Source organism: Frieseomelitta varia, unplaced genomic scaffold, assembly GCF_011392965.1.
Source record: "Frieseomelitta varia isolate USP_RPSP 00005682 unplaced genomic scaffold, Fvar_1.2 scaffold_196, whole genome shotgun sequence".
NCBI lineage: Eukaryota > Metazoa > Arthropoda > Insecta > Hymenoptera > Apidae > Frieseomelitta > Frieseomelitta varia.
The window spans coordinates 209,687-227,913 of NW_025109705.1; positions in this window are offsets into that span (position 1 = coordinate 209,687).

Sequence of the window (18,227 nt, forward strand, 5' to 3'; positions counted from 1 at the left end):
TTTTATACACTATATATATATATATATATATATATATATATATATATATATATACTGTGACCTGCAATTTCTTGTAAATGAATAAAAATCCGCAGTCCACTGTCCTTGGCTGCAGATCTAGACTTCGGAGTCAATCCCTCTTCCAGTTCCACGAAATCTACTCTACTTGCTCGTTTAGAAATTTATCACGGCCCAGAGAGTGACTCGGTGTCGCCAGGCTACCTTCCCGCTTCATTCATTCGCCAGCGTGAAATTTCCTTTCCTCGTTTTCATCGGGCCAGAACGCCATCAATTTTTCTTCGACTCTCCACGAGGAGTTCGTCCTAACCTGGAAATTTCCAATGGGAGTTTGGTCCTCTGTCGCGACACCTACAATTCTCTTGAAGAGAATTGTAGGTGCAACGCGAAAGCGGTTAGAATTTTTCATCCCACAGTGTTGAGAATTTTCCTTTCGACCGCGCTGGACGCGATCGATTTTCCCCTTTACCAAAGGGACTTAGAGGCTGTAATGCCGTAAGAGGATTGGAGCCGTGGAGGCTCGCGCGTATTCGCCGGGGGTAAATTAATATTCCAACAGTTTCTCAAACCTTACCGGGACCTACTTACTCCTAGGTAATGCAGTTCCCGCCCACTTGTACTCAATTTTCCACTTGGCGGACGTCGGGCTCGATACCGGTATCTTCTGTCGTCGTTTGTATAGTTAATTCGGTCGTGCTTCGTTCCTGCGCGGGGATCGTGAGGTTCGAATTTCAATAGAAGTGTTCGAATCTTCGATCATTCGACGAAATTCGTATATATATATATATATATATATATATAAAAAAAGAAATTTGTTCTGTTCGTGGAATTTCGTGTTTGGAAAATGAGGATTTTTTTCTTTGAAGAAACAATATCAATACGCATAGCGAGTGTCAGTCACGAATTTGAACGCGAAAGATATACATATTTGTACGTGTTTTTAATTATGGGATTTTTTGTAAAAATCAAATTTCACAAGAGCAATGAAATAACTAGGTATATGACCAATATACGACGATAGTGGACGAATGAAAGTTAACTATTATTTTATAAGTTAACTATTATTCTGAGATAAAAAGAAAAATGCAAAATTAAGGTGAAAACGAAAATTCTAGTTTGGTCCAGTAAAAATTTTATAGAAAACAAATATCAGATATCAATATCTCAATCGTATATACGTATAATGATTTACTGAAATCTGAAGTATTAATTATAACGCAAATAAAAATTTAATTACGAGCAACTGTTCTCACTGGATGTATTCTTTTTTTCTTATTGAAGAATCTGAGAATATCTCCGGAACAAAATCCATTCCGCGAAAGTTAGGTCAAGTGTGAATCTCCGATTTGATTGGATTAGAATATGCAGGAATTGACATATTCTAATCCAATCATGCCATAAAATTACAATATATTTTATTATAAAATTATAATATATTTCATTATAAAACTATATTATAAAATTTATTATAAAACTTGAAACTTTAACTTGACAAAGTAAAAATTGCTTATGCAGGTTTCTAGAAAGCTACATACATTGAAGAAAAGACAAATATTTAGATTAACATGTGACAATCATTTTAAACTTGACACTAAAGAAAAAAAAAAAAGTTCACATCATTTGTGAGATGTAAGAAATGATCAATCTCTTTTGAGTTTCCTGTGAAAAGGTCTTATTTTCTTTGGCATGTTCAACGTATCTAGTGTACCTAATCGTGGAAATGAAATTACTTCGATCGGCTGGAAGGGGTTGCAATCGGGCGTTATCGTTCACGATAAGACCGTGCGTACAGGAAATGACTGATCAAACCGCTCTCGACGGCTCGTTTTCGCTCGAGTAATCTTCTGATTAATTTCGGCAAGCTTGTTATTGGTCTCGATGTTTCACTAAGGATTTTTATAAAATTTCCAAGCAAATCCTTCTTTAAAAACGTCAGAATTTCTGTAACTATCAAACTGGAGTACAAAATATTCTACATAGAGGTTTCATTGATCTTTCGAAACTTGAGTAATTTTTGATAGTTCTTTTTCTTTCGTTTCTTTTTCATTCCTTTTTTAATAAAGGATCAAGAAATAATAAAATTTATAAAATTGAATTTATATCTTTCTAACAAAATTTCTATATCCTAAAATAACTCTACATTTCCGTGAAACAAACTAAAATTCCACTTTTACGAACAGAGTAAACTCGTAACACACATTTTCAGATACAAAATTACACCTCTGGATTTTTATTAAATCAGAACCTACTGCAATTGAAAGAAAGGAAATTAAACTTCGACACATTTTCAATTAGAGAAACTACAAAATCAAACACTGGAGAAATGAATTTCTTGTTCAACGAACGCTGGGAAAGAACGTTCGACAAACAAATGATAAATAAAACATCGACAACGACGCCGCGCTTTCATCTGTATTGTAATGGCACGTTGTTTCGTGGGTGACAGTTTCTCCGGCCACAGCTGGTGTTCCGAAGGTGCGATTTAACGATTATGGTCGGCCGTTAACTGGCAAATCCCGATTCCAAGACGCGAAAGGAAGCTTCGATTTCCGTGCGCTCGTCGCTGTAAATCTCCTTCCGTTGGATTTATGTTCCGGAAAGTGGGAAGTTGCAGTCGGACAAAAAGCTCGGCAAAGTCGCCTCTGGATTAATGCCGCTCTGTCGAATTTATTTTCTCTTCTTATCTCGGCACGATTCGACTCGAAGGAGGAAAGAACTAACGACTCGAGAACTGACGTTTTGAAATTCAATGTTTCTTGCGATCGCGGACTATGTACGTCCATTACATGAGACGGTGTTGATGATAGCGAGAAAATATCGTGCAGCGCGAGTTGATGAAGAACAAATGTCAAAGGGGGGAGGAATAATTCTGTGATAGAGTTATTCGATTCAACAAGGAGGTATTGACGAATTCGATTAATTAGTGAAGGAAAAAACCAGAAAGAGAGAGATACGTAGATTATTAGCAATGAAAAGGGGAAGATTCGCAAAAGGTAGAAAAAGCCAATCCTTCCTCCTCTCGAAGGACCTTTCTGCTCGCGAGCCTTGGCTCTGTATTCCTTTAAGGTTCCTCTAAGGACAGGATCTTTTGCAGCAGGCCATCGAACTCCCACTAGTCCAGAAGAGTCGACCCGGCTCCTTGTAAATTTTTCTCTCCGACTGGAATATGAAATATTCGGAACGGAGATGCGAAACGAGAGACGCGAAGTACGACGAGGTCGTAGGGAATAGAGAGAAGTGGAGAACGAAGCCCGGTGGTTGTTCAAACCGATTCATACGGCCCTGGACACAGTCTATACGCATCGCGTGCACCGCGCATAATGCAGCTTGACGATGTCTGAGAGCACAGAGCATGACTCTATTCCCTCTCAACAGAAATGGCTTTGTGCACTCCCTTAACCACCTCGCCGTCTTCCGTTTTCTCTCTCTCTCTCTCTCTCTCTTTCTCTCTGTCTCTCTCTTTCTTGCCTTGCTCCTTATTATTCTTACTTACTTACTTACTTACTTACTTACTATCACTTTACTTTGTTCACTTTTTGTTCAATCTTTCATTTCACTCGCTCTTTAATCCTTCTTCGTTGCCTCGCTCTTTATCATCTTTTGTGTCTCTTTCTCTATCTGTCCCTCTCTCTTACTCACAATTAATCTTTCTTATTCTCTCTCTCTCTCTCTCTCTCTCTCTCGCTCGCTCGCTCTGCTCGACTCTGCTCGGTCATCGTCTGAGCTGAAACTTGTGTCAGCGTGCTGCGTTTGAAACAGTCTAGTCGGCCCGATTCCGGCCTGTTAATTCACTCGAGGCTAATATCGAGCCAAGCGAAACAGGCGAAGTGCGTTTTGGTGTACACGAACGCAGCTACGCTACAATATGAATGGCTTTTCCGCCCACCCTCGTTTTCGAGCAGGTTCTCCGGCGATTTTTCGTTGATTGACGACCGAGGGACAAGGAAATGCGACTGGGGTTTGAAGAATGATCTTTGCAGGATCGACAGCATAGAATTCACGAGTGAAAAGTTTTCTCTGTTTGGCACGAGAAACGTTTTCAAATTGTATTTTGTGTACAAGTGTCACTTGCTTATTTTTGACAGAATTATTTCTGATCGTGTTAATCAATTATCGTGTTAATAAATGATTTATATGACGAGTGATAGATTCACTCGTATAAATTTATCGTATATTTTAAAAAAGAAATCGCGATAGAGAATCTCGTTTTTTTTTTTTTACAATTTCCGCGTACGATAATTTACTCTGACGTGCTTTGAAATTCGCTGCATCTGCTTTCGAATCATTCAAGCACATGCATGAATGCAAATCCATGTCGAACTGTCAAAGTACGCATTACATTTCAAAATCAGACGCGTTATTATGACATTCATTTCCATAAGCCAATTAGTATTAAAGAAGAATAATTGACAATGTACACGAGCCAGAGAAAAGCTAAATTCCTCGTAAATCCGCTTTTGAATCAATTAGTATATCGTTCGATTTAATTATTTTCACTGACAGATTAATTTAATTATTTTCTCGAATAATTTTTAAAACACTTCTTGGGACTTGTATTTTTCTAGCATTGGAAAATATCTCAAGTTTGAATGAAATACGAGAAAATTTTTATTGGTATGTATGATTTTTCGCTTAAGTTTTCACTGTTTAAAATATTATAAACACCTCTTGTTTGTTAAACCGAGTGTAAGATTGAAATATAAGAGTTTCAGAGGATCTGCATCAGGATTAAAGAAAAAACATGATCTACGAGAAGCAAGTTGTTATATTAGATCTTTCTTTTATTCAATATTATTATTCAATAACCGAAGGGAAACAATAATTATTTATTTCAATTTGTAATTATTTTGTTGCTTTTTCAAACTGATCAACTGTCACTCGTTTCTAAAAACTTGAATCTGTAAATTCGAATCGTCTAAAAGAATTTAACTAGTCACATATTTTGGTACGAAAATACAGAATCTTTCTCGCCAAAAGAATTAATTTTAAAATTCGTACTCCGTTACAATTTTTATTTTTTTTTTTTTTTCATCATAAACTCAGTGAAAGAGGAGTGCAAAACTTTGTTAAGGAAATTGAAACGAAATTAACAGAGTTAAAACTGACAAAGTTTTGTATCCTTATTTTTTTCTGAATTTGTAATGAAAAATCTGAAACGTTGTGAAAAGGATACAAGGATTTGTTTTCACGTTTGTAAGTTTTTATTTCCAACAAGAGACGAATCAATTTAACGGAAACTTTTTGACGTCCTGCACTTGAAAATAATATTTCCTTATCGCGTAAATTCATATTTTAAAATATGACCGAGGAAATGAATCTCAGTAGAAAATTGCTTCGGCTATTGTTGAACATTGCAAGAAACCACTTGTACTTTGTAGAATATTCTTTTCAAGTTTCAAATAAATCAATAAAAATCCGCTGTTTGTCAAACTTTGCCAGTTTTGTTTTCGTGCACGAGAACGATCAGGTTAAAAATTTATAAAAAAAAAAAAAAAAAAACAGAACACGTACCATTGTTAATTCCAATTAACTGGCCGATGTGCGTTTGTTTGCATCGCGGGATTCAGCGAAAACAGAAAGGCGAACTTTGCTTTTCGTCGGGGGCCAGGGCAACGAAAAATAATCAGGGATTTTCTGGAATACCGGGCGGCAACTCCGACAAGCCGAAAGTTTTTCCCATTAACGTCTCGTTTTTGCAAACGCGGAAACTCACTCGACCCGCGCGACCAGAAAAGATGCTCGTCCACGCGCGGATACGTAAACCAAACTTTTTCCCCCGTGTTATTTCCCCTCTCACTCTCTCCCCCCCCTTTCCTCTCCATTTTTCGCCGCTAATTTTCCCGTTAGATTAATTAGAGTGACCGAAATGTAGCAGTAACTTGTAACTTTTTCCCCAGCTTCCTCAAACAGACCGGTTTTCAAGTAAAAATATGCGGCGGAAGTGCACGTTTTCAACTTAATAGCGGATTATAAATTAGTATCGAATGGCCGAAAAGGGACGTCGGCTTTAACGAATTTTGAGTTTGCCGTGTTGGGAATTTGAAATTTGCCGTGCTTTATGTCTATTCTGATGCATGGGAGGGCATGGAAGTACATTTTATAATGACAAATAAGCACTCGTTTCGTGAGAAAGGAAAGATATACGGAGATAAGCGGCTGTAATTAATTTAATCGATCTTTTTCTTAATTAAACGAATTCTAATTGTAAAGGGATAATGCATACTCATTATACATGTTAATACAGTACATATAATACATATTGATTATATTGATTAGCACGTATAATACGTATTGATTATACATTGGTAATACAGAAAATATAGAAATTAGTACAGAGCAGTAGATACTGAATTTAATACAACACAAAAATAATTTTGAAACGTACGTTAATGAGCAAGTAGCATAAACTCACAAAATCTTGAGAACTTTGCCCGAAATATATCCTCTAAAATAAAAGATCTGGGACAACGAGAAGCATTTGAACTTTAGGATCCCATATCTCGAACGTTTGATTTTGAGGTTCGAAAGTTTCGGGGGCGTGATATAAAATTTCCAGCGTCGTTCGTTTCGCTTGAGATATAATCCTCAAGAAACTTTTTTTCCTACGTGCAGTGAAATTTCTCTAGCGGTGCCGCGGAACAGAAAGTTAGACAGTTATAATTTTTGCAAATTCTTTCCCGTCGATTTTATCGATTAGGTCTGTGGCACGTTTCTCATTCGGTCTCGCCTCTCGGAGCTCGTTCTCTCGTTGATCGATATAATCGCATCAACGTCTAAGTAGTCCATTACAAGCGCCACAATTTGCGTCACCGGAGTCACGCTGAAGATTTTACGATTCGCTTCGGAACGATCCTGCTGACCTAATTAATCGCGCAGAAATGCCAGGACTCGTCACTCGGTGAAATTTCACCCTGGCTGACTGTCAAGTGGTAACGCGTGCTCGTCCTCGATTCTGTCCGTGCGTTCGTGCCCAAAACTGGTGCTCGCAGTGAAATTCGTGTACACGTAATCAGACCAGCCAGTTAATACTTTACGCGTGATTAATCGCCCTCTTGAATTTCACTTTTATTTATTTATTTTTTCTTTCTCTCTGAGTCTAATATTAATTTCGAGCCTGATATCACAGACATTTCGCGCACGGTGATTTATTGAACAGGATACGAACGGGACGTTGTATTGCAGAAAATGTAGAATTAATATTCCGAGAATATCTGTGCTTGTGAAAATTTTAATTGGTACGTAGCGAATTTCTACGAGTTGCGTTTTGAAATTTCATTAATGTTGTAACGAGAGTATGTTTCGTATAAACGTTCTTCATTTTCATTGTTTCTGAAAGTCGTCGGGTTTCCGTATAAAGATTTCAAACGTTATTTATGTGGTAATTATTAAAATTACCTTTACGGTATAATAATCGCTGCCTCTGTCATTTCTGAATAGAAAGTTTTATTCATTTTCATACATTGAACGAATATATGAAAGCGTTGATTGCAATGTAACTGCGATAATAATAAAAAAATATCTTGCAATAGATCTATAAATAATTTCCACAAACGTTTTCACATTAATGTAATCATAGTGCTCGTATCTCTGTAAAAGATTGTACAGTGTAAAACATTTCGAACAGATCCAGGCAGCGCAACGGAGATTTCAAATTACAAATTCGTTAAAACGTAACGTATGCGTGAAATATTTTAATTGAAAAAGAAATATAATTCCATAATTGCAACGTCAAGTTTCTCCTTTCCCGTTTTCATTATTTTCGCTCTGTTTCTTTACAGTTCATTTTTGAGGGTACTGGAATGAAATTTTTTTCTTCTTTTTCTTTTTTCGTGGAACTACCTGTAGCGATATCGAACGAAATTTACACTCGATACGAGCCGGCTTCGAGAACACTTGGTCGCAGCGCGATATCAAACGTTCGCTTCGAGTTTCAGCTCGCTTTCAACGATTGATCCTCTCGCGTCTCACAATCGCATTTAACGTTGGAACGTACGTGTTTCGCGTTGTGTTTCGACCCTGATCGCCGATGAATATTCCACCAGTTTTTTCGTCAAGAATTTCTGCTCTCGAATGTTCCCCTTCCAAACTTAATATTTTCACCATTGACAAATGAGCAACGAGTGAGAGTTGAACGCAACGAAATGTCTTTCGAATATTAGCAGTCGAACATTAATAAGTCTCAATGTGTCAATGTTGATCCGAGAGTTAAGTTAGTAAATAAACGAATGAAATTAAATCCTGAAACATGGGAGCTCGCCCGTCACGGCGCCCGATGGCAATTTTTCTGTTCGCCCGGACAACGTTTCATATCGTTACTCTGCCGCGTTTACGATCTGCACTGTATCAGCGCGGCGATCTTTCACGCTAATTCCCGTCGGTACTTTTATCAGTATCAGGTGCGCCGTAAAGCTCGCCACGGTTACACAGCTCCGCTTGTAAATTAGCAAAGCACCCAGCCCGAAATTTTCGGTTAGCGGCTCTCCCAGCGCGAAATCTGCGAATTTTTATTGGCTGCCGGTGCATCTACCCCTCGCGTAATCAGATTTCCTCGCATTAGGCGCCGTTCGTACCACCCACTATCTCTTTCGCTTGTTTACACGGTGAAAATGTCCGCGAGGTGCCGTTGACTAATTACCTTGACTAATTAAACCCGTGAAACGCGACACGTACGCAGTTTAAAGGATATTTTCGTAGGAGATCGTCGATCTTTGGCGATTTATTGGATAAAAAATTGTTAGCTTACTATAAATCGAGGATTATGGGTATCTGTGTGTGTTTGGGCGTGTCCTTGTGGTATTACGTAACTGGATTTTATATGTATAATTTTTTTACTATATAAATGCATACAAGTGGAAGTTTATTTTCAAAAATTGCACTTCACGCAAGTTGGAAAAAAGATCCTTTTACAATTCAGTGAGCTCTTAATCCCTCAAAGGGAGTTAATTAATTAAGAAAATTTTCATCGTTTATTTCGATACGTATGAATATTTAAGATGTATATTCTTCTTTAGCTGCTGAGTTATCTAATCCTGTTAGCATAATTAATTTAATAAATTTCCGCTTCGCACGACTGTTACTTTGTTCAAAGAAACGATTCATTTTACCACTTCTATGTATAATATATAGATTAAATTCATCTCCCAGATGAATGCAACAATTTAAATAGTGGCAGCCACTGAAAATGATACACTGCTGAAAATCAATGGTTCGTTAATTTGAATAGTAATAGAGATATTTCTATAAAAGTCATATTGTTTTATTTTGAAACATTACCAAAGTAGGTGTACTTCATCTGTAATGATCCAAGAATCTTTCTTCATCCAATAAATCGCCCGACAAGCCATTCAATAATGTCCAGATCTCCAATTTTCATTCGATAAATCGCTCGAGAAATATCCAATAAGTCAACTTCAACAGTGAATTGTTTTAAACTATAAACTCGTCGAATGTCTATTATGAATTTGAATCGAATTATAACAAAATTCAAACACTGCTTGTTTACGTCCTCATGACCAGTATGCAGCGTTAAAACATCGTTAAAGGTTTGAATTGATGATAACGATGATGATGATGATAATCGACGACGATGGTACGTATTGATTGGAAGTATAGTTTTGATAAACGAGGATTTGTATATATATATTTGCTGTGGTTTTTCATTTGTAACGGGGATTTACAATTAGAGGGGATCGATGAGCTAGTATGTTAATACTACATAATTGGAGGAGAGGATTTACATTGGATGTTCCCCTGAGCAGCTGTTGCGTTTCTCTTCGTGATCCTCTTATCAAGAAGTATTGTTTTAGCCGTTTTCGGGCGAAACGGATCTGCAACTTGGCACACGATTTTTACTATCGAGTGTATCAGTCGGATTTTACTGCTTCCAGAATAATTAGTTTAAAACGAGAATTATTCAGCGTGCTTTTCTTTTCTTTTCTTGTGGAAAATTGGTCTGATATGTCTTTCATTTAAGGGACATTTTATTAACTGTCATACATTTATGAAAATTATTGGACGAAATAAGCAAATTATTGAATGTCTTAACTTAATATTTAGAATATATCGTTCCCTTTTTATTATATATCGTTTAGCTTAAGTTTGTTAAAACGATCCACATAACTACTAAATAATGAATATATTATCTTTCGTAACAAGTACGTTTTATTAGATTTATAAATTTTATTGCGCTATGTTTTGTCAACGAAATTAATTTATGTTCAATATTAGTCCTCGTGTATATTTCAGGTACTCAATTTTAACGATCTATCTATCTACATATATAATGTTAACAATCTATCTATATATATATATATATATATATATATATAATTTTAATGAAACGATCTAGATACTTTCTTCAAGTCCTCAGTTTTAAGTTTCCAAACTTTTTGATGTTTAACAGGCATCAATTTGTCCGATTACTATCCCCATTCCTTCCATCGCAAAGAAACTTTTATTTCTCGAGTATTTTTCGTTGATAAAAGATAGGCGATCCACTTCCTATGGTCTACGCTTTACCAAGATCAGTTCCTCAACTTCTACTCTCTGTCATCTATCAAAATCTGCTCGCACGATCTTGCGAGGTTCGCTCGATCCATTTTCTTCTCGCAGCCGCCTCGCGAAATTCCCTATCGGACAAATTATCTCCCTGTCGATCGAAGATGCATTGTCCCCCCTCGCCCCTCTCCCTGTTTTTCTTCTGTTTTTCGCGTCTGTAGCGAAATGGAACGACGACGACGACGACGTTGCCCTGGTCCTTGCCTTTGTTCTCGGCGATCGGATCGTAGAAACGCGAACAATGCTACCGACGAGATCGAATGCCCGGGAAGAAGCGCTCCGCGAAAGAGGGAAAAGCCGTTAATCCCGGCTATCGCCAATGTTCCATCGCTTTTACATCGAATTCTCTCTCTCTCTTTGGCAACGGGAACGTCTCTCCCGCGTGTTGTGTTCATATTTCGGACGAAAGTTTCACCACTCGTCGACATTTTCAATACTTGGGACTGGGATCGGGCAACCTCTAAACACTTAAACATAAACTTTGACCTTTGACTCTTGAATGTCAATTTTAGCTGTTATATATATATATAAGAGAAAATGGCGATTTCGAGGATCGTTTTGACTATTTTGGCTGTTTCTTATTTAAGAGATAATAACTTTGTCCTGCAAATGTTTTTCATACGAAACGAAACATTCAGCAGATCACCTTCTGTTTGAGTTATGCTCCTTGAAATATTACTTTAGAAGAATTTTTATACACGTCAGATTGAGAGGTTGCACATTAATGCACAGAAGAAATTTTGAAGCGTGAGATTAGCGCAGAATATGAAAAGCATAGGATATGTCCAAAGTAGAATATTTTCTATAACATTGTACAAGTTTCTATTCGAGATTCTGCTTCTTCGATTTACACAGTCTCGAGAACATGAATTTGTACAAAATCTGGAGTCCAGTTACGTCAAACAAATAGGCCATTAGTGATAGCGCGGAATCATTATTCCGATCTAAGAATAAATTTTCTGTACTCATTCTCGGATATATCCGGACTTTTGCGAGAAGTAATTTGTAGAAACAACTGCAAAATAGAAGCTAACGAAAATTAAATAATGAAACAAACTCACGCAAGATTATTATTACACTAAGTCAGTTGCTGCGTTATTCTTAACCTCGTGGGATAATAATTAATTATATTAACATTTGAATAGTGAAAAATTGATAATTACACGTATCTAACGACAGTTCGAATACTGTACTTTGGTAATCTATCGAATATATGCAACAAACGTTATGTAGCTTTCGAGAACATTTTTTACGTCGGTTTCGAAGCACTCGCGAAGAAGGAGAAACGTTGTTAATTCTCGCGAGAATCGAAATACGGAGGACCTGCCGTCCCTAATCGCCTCGATGACAAATTCGCCGACCTACAAACTTTAGAAAACTCACGAACGATCCATTAGCCACGTGGAACCGCGCTCTGCAATTTTGTTAACAAGCTCGGCGCCACGTGACCGCCGCCTCGCGGTTCGCGAGTATGATGCATCGTTCGCGTAAGTCTCTTGAATTTGCGGAAGATACGCTGTAATCAGCTGACATATCAGGGATAATGTCGTAAATTTGGTGTGTCGATTGATCCGTGATGGTTGTTACATTGACGTTACGTTTCTTCAAAATACTAGAACCTCTCAACTTCTCAAAAAGATTGAACAAACATCTCGTGCGATACTTATACTCGAAATATACTCGAGCAACAGCGATTACGAGGGGAAACGGACAAGTCAAACCAGTCAGTATGGGCAACAGCCTATGGTGCTTTTAAATCACCAACGGCTCCAATTACACGAATCAAATCCTACTACGGTATCGTCAAGTCCAACGTGGATCTTCATCCCTTAACGACCTCCGCCATCTCGACTTGGCGAAAATCTTCGGCAATCACCCCCCAGACGACGAGGCATCCACCTCCCGTTAGAACTCGTTAGATTTCTCGTCGACCAACTTAAACATAATCACGGCCGCTTGGATTTCCCCGTTTTCGCGAAGCATTTCCCCACGGCCCGCTTTGATCTACCAGCGTTTACAGCCGCTTTTCCAAGAACCCCGCCCAAGGATGACTCGTCTCGGCGGCGAGGAAAAATTCCGCGGAATGTTGGCGGTACCCAGAGACATTCCGGGGGGTCCATTAACCTTCTGCAGGGGGTTGGAGGAAGAGATAAACAGACGTAGGACGGAGCGGAATGTAGATGAAGGGGGAAAAATAAAGAGACTTACGGAGAGTATTGCTGATGCTCACGTATTTATGCACGGAGCGTGGAAGCGAGGAGATAGATGGCCAAACTTTTGGTATCGAATTTTACTGTTTCTGCGGGAGGAAGTAAAAAACTGGCGGATCTGGAAATTTGTTCTTTCACGGACGCAGATGCTCCCCCGTACGCTTTTCTGGCCTAAATTAAAAAGTTTAAGTTCTTTGCGATAATGTACTGTTGATAAAAATTGGAAATATTGTCTCGTAGAAGAAGCAAACTTTGGTTCGTATATAAAAATTCGGTGCGCGACTTTTCTTGAAAATCGAAAATCCGCATCGTTCGATAAGTTGATTGTTCGTGATGTTGTCCTAATTTATTTAGTAACGTTCGGTATTTGCGATCGTGGAAACTCGTGGAAACTCCAGACGGTGTATTATTTTGCAAGTTGAGGTGCTCGTTGTCCGTACTATCGGCGAACATAGTTCGCGAATTGTTCGCGAGTTGCCAACTGCGAGTCCAGAAGGAGCATAGAGAGAAAGTGAGAAAAGTCGAGTGCAAGAAATAAACAGAAAGAAAAAACGGGAGATAGGAATAGAGAGCCAGAGAGGAAGGACAAGAAAGAACGGAGAAGAAAAGAAAAAGAGAGACAACAACAGAGAAGAGAGTGAAGAGATGCAAAGAGTGGGACGAGATAGAGAGAAAACGCAGCGAAATCTAAATAAAAAAAGAAAGAAAGAGAAAATGAGAGAATACAGAGAGACGAAAAGTGAGAGGAAAACGCAAAGAAAAAAGGGACGAGTGACGAGACGTAGAAAGAAAAAAAAAAAAAAAAGAAAAAACATAATTCCAGTCGGAGACGTAAAAGTCGTGGTCGAAAACGTAAAAAGTAAGAAGAGGATGAAAAGAGGGTGGTGGGGGCGGAGGCTAGCGATGGCGTGTCTGGATATCGATCCTCGCTTCCGGGATGTTGCCATCGTGGCCCAGCTTTCTAACCCTTCGCCATGTGCGTGTTACTGACTCGTGTAAACGTATGTACGCGTGTGCTGGCAGTGCGCTCACAGGTGAACGAAAGTCGGCATTTTCGTATCTCGCGAAGGTTCTCTCGCTTGCGTACGAAACTTTCGATGCACGCCGTGCAATTTCGTTTTGGCAGAAACGTACGCTTGCGGGGAGATCGGGAGATCGCGCATAATACTTGGCATAAGGGGAGGTTTTAGAGAACGTCGAGGTGATTCTCGATTAACAGGTGGAAACTGGCGAGTTTCTTTTTGATGAGAGTGCCGACTATCGCTGTCCGGAATTTCGTTTGACGTTTGGATATTTTTGCACGGTTCAGTTCTTTCTCGTACACTTTTAATATTTGTACATCAGTCAGGGCTGTTCGTTTTCCAGAAACACGTGTGATATATGCATGAAAATTTTTACGTGACAGTAACAAACATATATAGCAATAATTAAACAAGTAAATGAGCAACTAGTTCGTGGTTCGGTCTAATATACATATCATCTACTGTTATGCGTCTACGTTTCGTTTGCATTAATGTTACACTACGTTAAATTAACGAAGCACAAATCGTGTTTAGCCCGTCGAGTTTCAATCTTTAAATCATCGTCCAATAACCATTATTGAACAACAGCACTTCCAGCCACTGAATTCCAAATAATTCCGCACGCTCGATGAAACCAGTTAGTCGCGACATAAAATACAGCGGCATAAAATATCGCGAATCAAAGGATCAAGTAATAAAGCTTCCCGCAAAAGCGTCGCATTAATATAAAAATATTCGCGGATCTCGTGACAGTAGCCTGATTACAATTATCTCACCCCCCCCCCCACCACCACCCCTTCCCACCCCTCTGATTTCTTTCAACCGGATGGAAAACGTAGCGGAAGTCGGGCATCACGGTCCTCTGAAATCACGGTCCTGATGCGGCACCGTTTCGCAAGATCAAAGGTCAGGTTGTAATTAACCGTGGCGGAGGGCAAAGCGTAGTCCTAGCGTGAGTCCAAGCGGGCTGAATTCCGGCAGCGGAACGCCACGGGAAACGTTGCGTGGCACGCGTAATTAAACCTCGAGGAAACTCGATTCAACTTGGCGCCGCAAAAAAAAAAAAAGAAAGGAAAAAAAGAACAAAAAAGAAGAGAAAAAGAGAAAAGGAGAGAGAGAGAGAGAGAAATTTCAAATAGAATTTCCGGAGGCGAGTGAAACAGAGGCGCGCGTGCTCGCGAATATACGCTGATTGCATGGCCGCCGACGCGTTTCGTACGAACAATGCGCAACACGCGTGAAAACGCGACCAGCTGAGAATGCGGAATAAACCGAATCGATATAATGCATTGCATTATCTTCAGAACGCGCGGCTCTCTCCGCTCTCGTTCATTTTCCATTCGTTCTTCTCTGAATTCTGCTGAAATTTGAAAGGCCGGCGACGAATCGAGTGGCTACGTTGCTTTGTTGGATTTTGCTGGATGTTTCAGTCGTTTTGTTGAACCTTCCTTTTGAGAGGAGTTGAAAATGATCGCAAGTATTGTATATTGCGTATGATTTTAATATCTGTTGTATCTGTTTCACGGAACAATATAATATTTTGTGAATGTAAATATGAAACCTGTCTGAATACGAATAGTGCTCTACTACTTACGTTTGTTTCACTCGTGTTGACTTGTATCTCGTGAATTATTGATCGTGATAGAACATTGCACAAAGATCAATCGTTTTTTGATAAATGCCGAGTAGTTGAAATTGTAAAGTATTTTGTTTAATTTTATTTGAATAGTTTATTACGCGACTATTACTTATTCGTGGTGAAATTTTTGACGTTTCATAAAGGTAATATTGAAGTCAATTGAAAGTAGTTAATATTTTATACAATAATGTAGAAACGTTGTAAATAGAATCTAAATAGTAAGTACGCAGTCTGTCTGACTAGACACGAGCCATTACTACTCGCACTCGTATTAGCTTACGTATAATATCAAATTCTTATATTCATTTGTCATGTTAACATTATATTCATTGCTTCATTACTATTAATTCATAGTGTTTCATATAATAAAATGTAGATGAACTTGAAATCCGTCTGAGTGTAAACGATCATTTACTACTTGTTTCTTTTATCATAGAATCGTGTTAAATTCTGATGTGAATTAATAATATCTTTCAATGATTAATTCACTGTACCAGAAGAAGAAAGTTTTTCGAATTGTAATACGCTCTCGCTCTTATGAATTAATGATGTCAATAATTTATTAGTAATTTATCAACAGATGAAATGCAAAGTGATCATAGATTATCTTTACTGCTTACATACGTTTAATCCTTCTTGAATTCTTGATAGTTCGGCGTCACGCGACAACTTTCCTACTTTCCCATTTTTTAATAAATGTTGACAAGGCAGGAGTAAAACTTTCGAAGCTGAAACTTCATTCATTCATCCTTGATCTATCCGCGGAACTCGCGGAATAATGAAGTTTAAAAGAAAGTTGGAGACTATTCCAATAAGAAAGTTCCGCTGTGGAATTAAAATTTATTGAAAAATCAAGCCACTCGGCCATTGGAAAAATTGGATATATATCTCTTGAAGCCGTGGCGTGCAGCTTCAAAATTTTGAAATTACAGTCGCTTTTCGAGAAATATTGCAGAAAAGAGAAAAACAGAGTCGTAGCCTTCAGTATGACATTTTGTGAAATATTTCGTTTGGGGCGATTTGTCCAATGATTTCCTTTTATGTGAATTTTTCGTACGACACGAATTAATAACTTCTCGTCTCGAAATTAATAATTTCTCGTCACATTGAAATTATATTAATTATAGTGATTTCAGTGATTAGTTATAGTGATATCCCACTAATAAAGGTTCAAGATACATCTTGATAGCTGTAATTGTTATTTTGAGACAGCTATTAACTTTCATTTTAATGGTCCTACGATTAAATTTTTATTTACAATTACATTGTCACATCCTTGTCAAACAAATTCAGAATGTTCAAAGTCCAAAATGAAAGGAATTTGTGAATATTGAACAACTCTGGATCCTTCGAAAAGTAGATTGCAGTTTCAATGTTCAATCACTGGACGAACTTTTGTTTCTACATTTTGGGCCACTGTCGCGGCAAAAATTAGAATGAAAGGATGTCGTGCAGAGATTGTTCCTCGAAGTTGTAAAAAATATTTTATATTTTAATTATCATATTTTTTCATTTATAATAAATAATTTATTTGATTATATTATCAATTAATGTAATTAATGAGCTTGATAAAGCATATGATTTAAATTCATATTATAGGAGTAAAATTTTCTATTATACTATTTAAATTGATTAATATTATAATATATATATATATATAAATAAATTAAATAATAATTAATATAAAAATAAAATAAAAAATCGTGGGAGAACACGATCACGGATTATTATCGAAGGAGTTTCGTCGAAGAGCCGGTTATCGAGCAGGCGATAAGAATAAGTGGCGACAGATTGCAACAGAGAAACGTAATATTTCAAACCTCTGTCAAAACGAGAGCTTAACACAAATACACGTACACAACTACATCGGTCTATACACCTGTCCTCTTTTTCTTCCGTCGAATTCACCTGAATACACACACACACACACACACACACATACACACACACGGCATGCACGTGTCACGCGATATTAAAGCAGATTCCTTTGGCGGGCGGCCAAGTCGATGAAAACCGAGGTTATCGTCTGCGCGAGGGCCGATTCCTTTTTAGAGGCTGCAACGACGTCGTCGGCCGCGCGAAAATCGCGCGCGCTGATTTTACGACGTGTGATCGTCATGAATTTCCAAGCTTCTGTTCTTCCGAATAAAATCCTCCTTTTAACTCCTTCAACGCCGCTGGATGAACTGCATTGTTCAAAGTTTCCCTCATGTTCGATGTTATTTCAAGTTCTACACGGTTTGCAAACGTTTGCAGATTTTTAATGAATTAGGTAACTGAGCAAGTGAAGTAAAATAATAATTAATGATAATATTATACAATACTGTATATCGTTAGACGTCCTCTTCTTGAGTTTAGTAGTATCTCCAGTTTCACGCAGTAGGCAAATGTTTCAATCGTTTGCAGATTTTAAATAAATTAGGTAAGTAGGTCAGTAATTGTATTAATGATATTATATACAATAATATGACACAATACTATCTTGTGTTAATGATAAATTATTATATAAATTTCAAACGATATATTCTCTGCGTCGATCCATTCATTTACTCATCGCTAGAGACATATTTTCTTATTTTGTTTATAAAACACAACCGGAATGAGAAACACAGTATTGGGATAATAATGACTTTCGCGGAAGAAAATTAATACTTGTACCGTGAAGATCGAGACATCCTGTACGTTTGCAATATTATCATCTTGCCTCTGAAGGGCACAAACTCGTGCACGAACCGGAACGTCCAGAGAATGGTAATATACGGGGAAAGAGTTAACATGGCG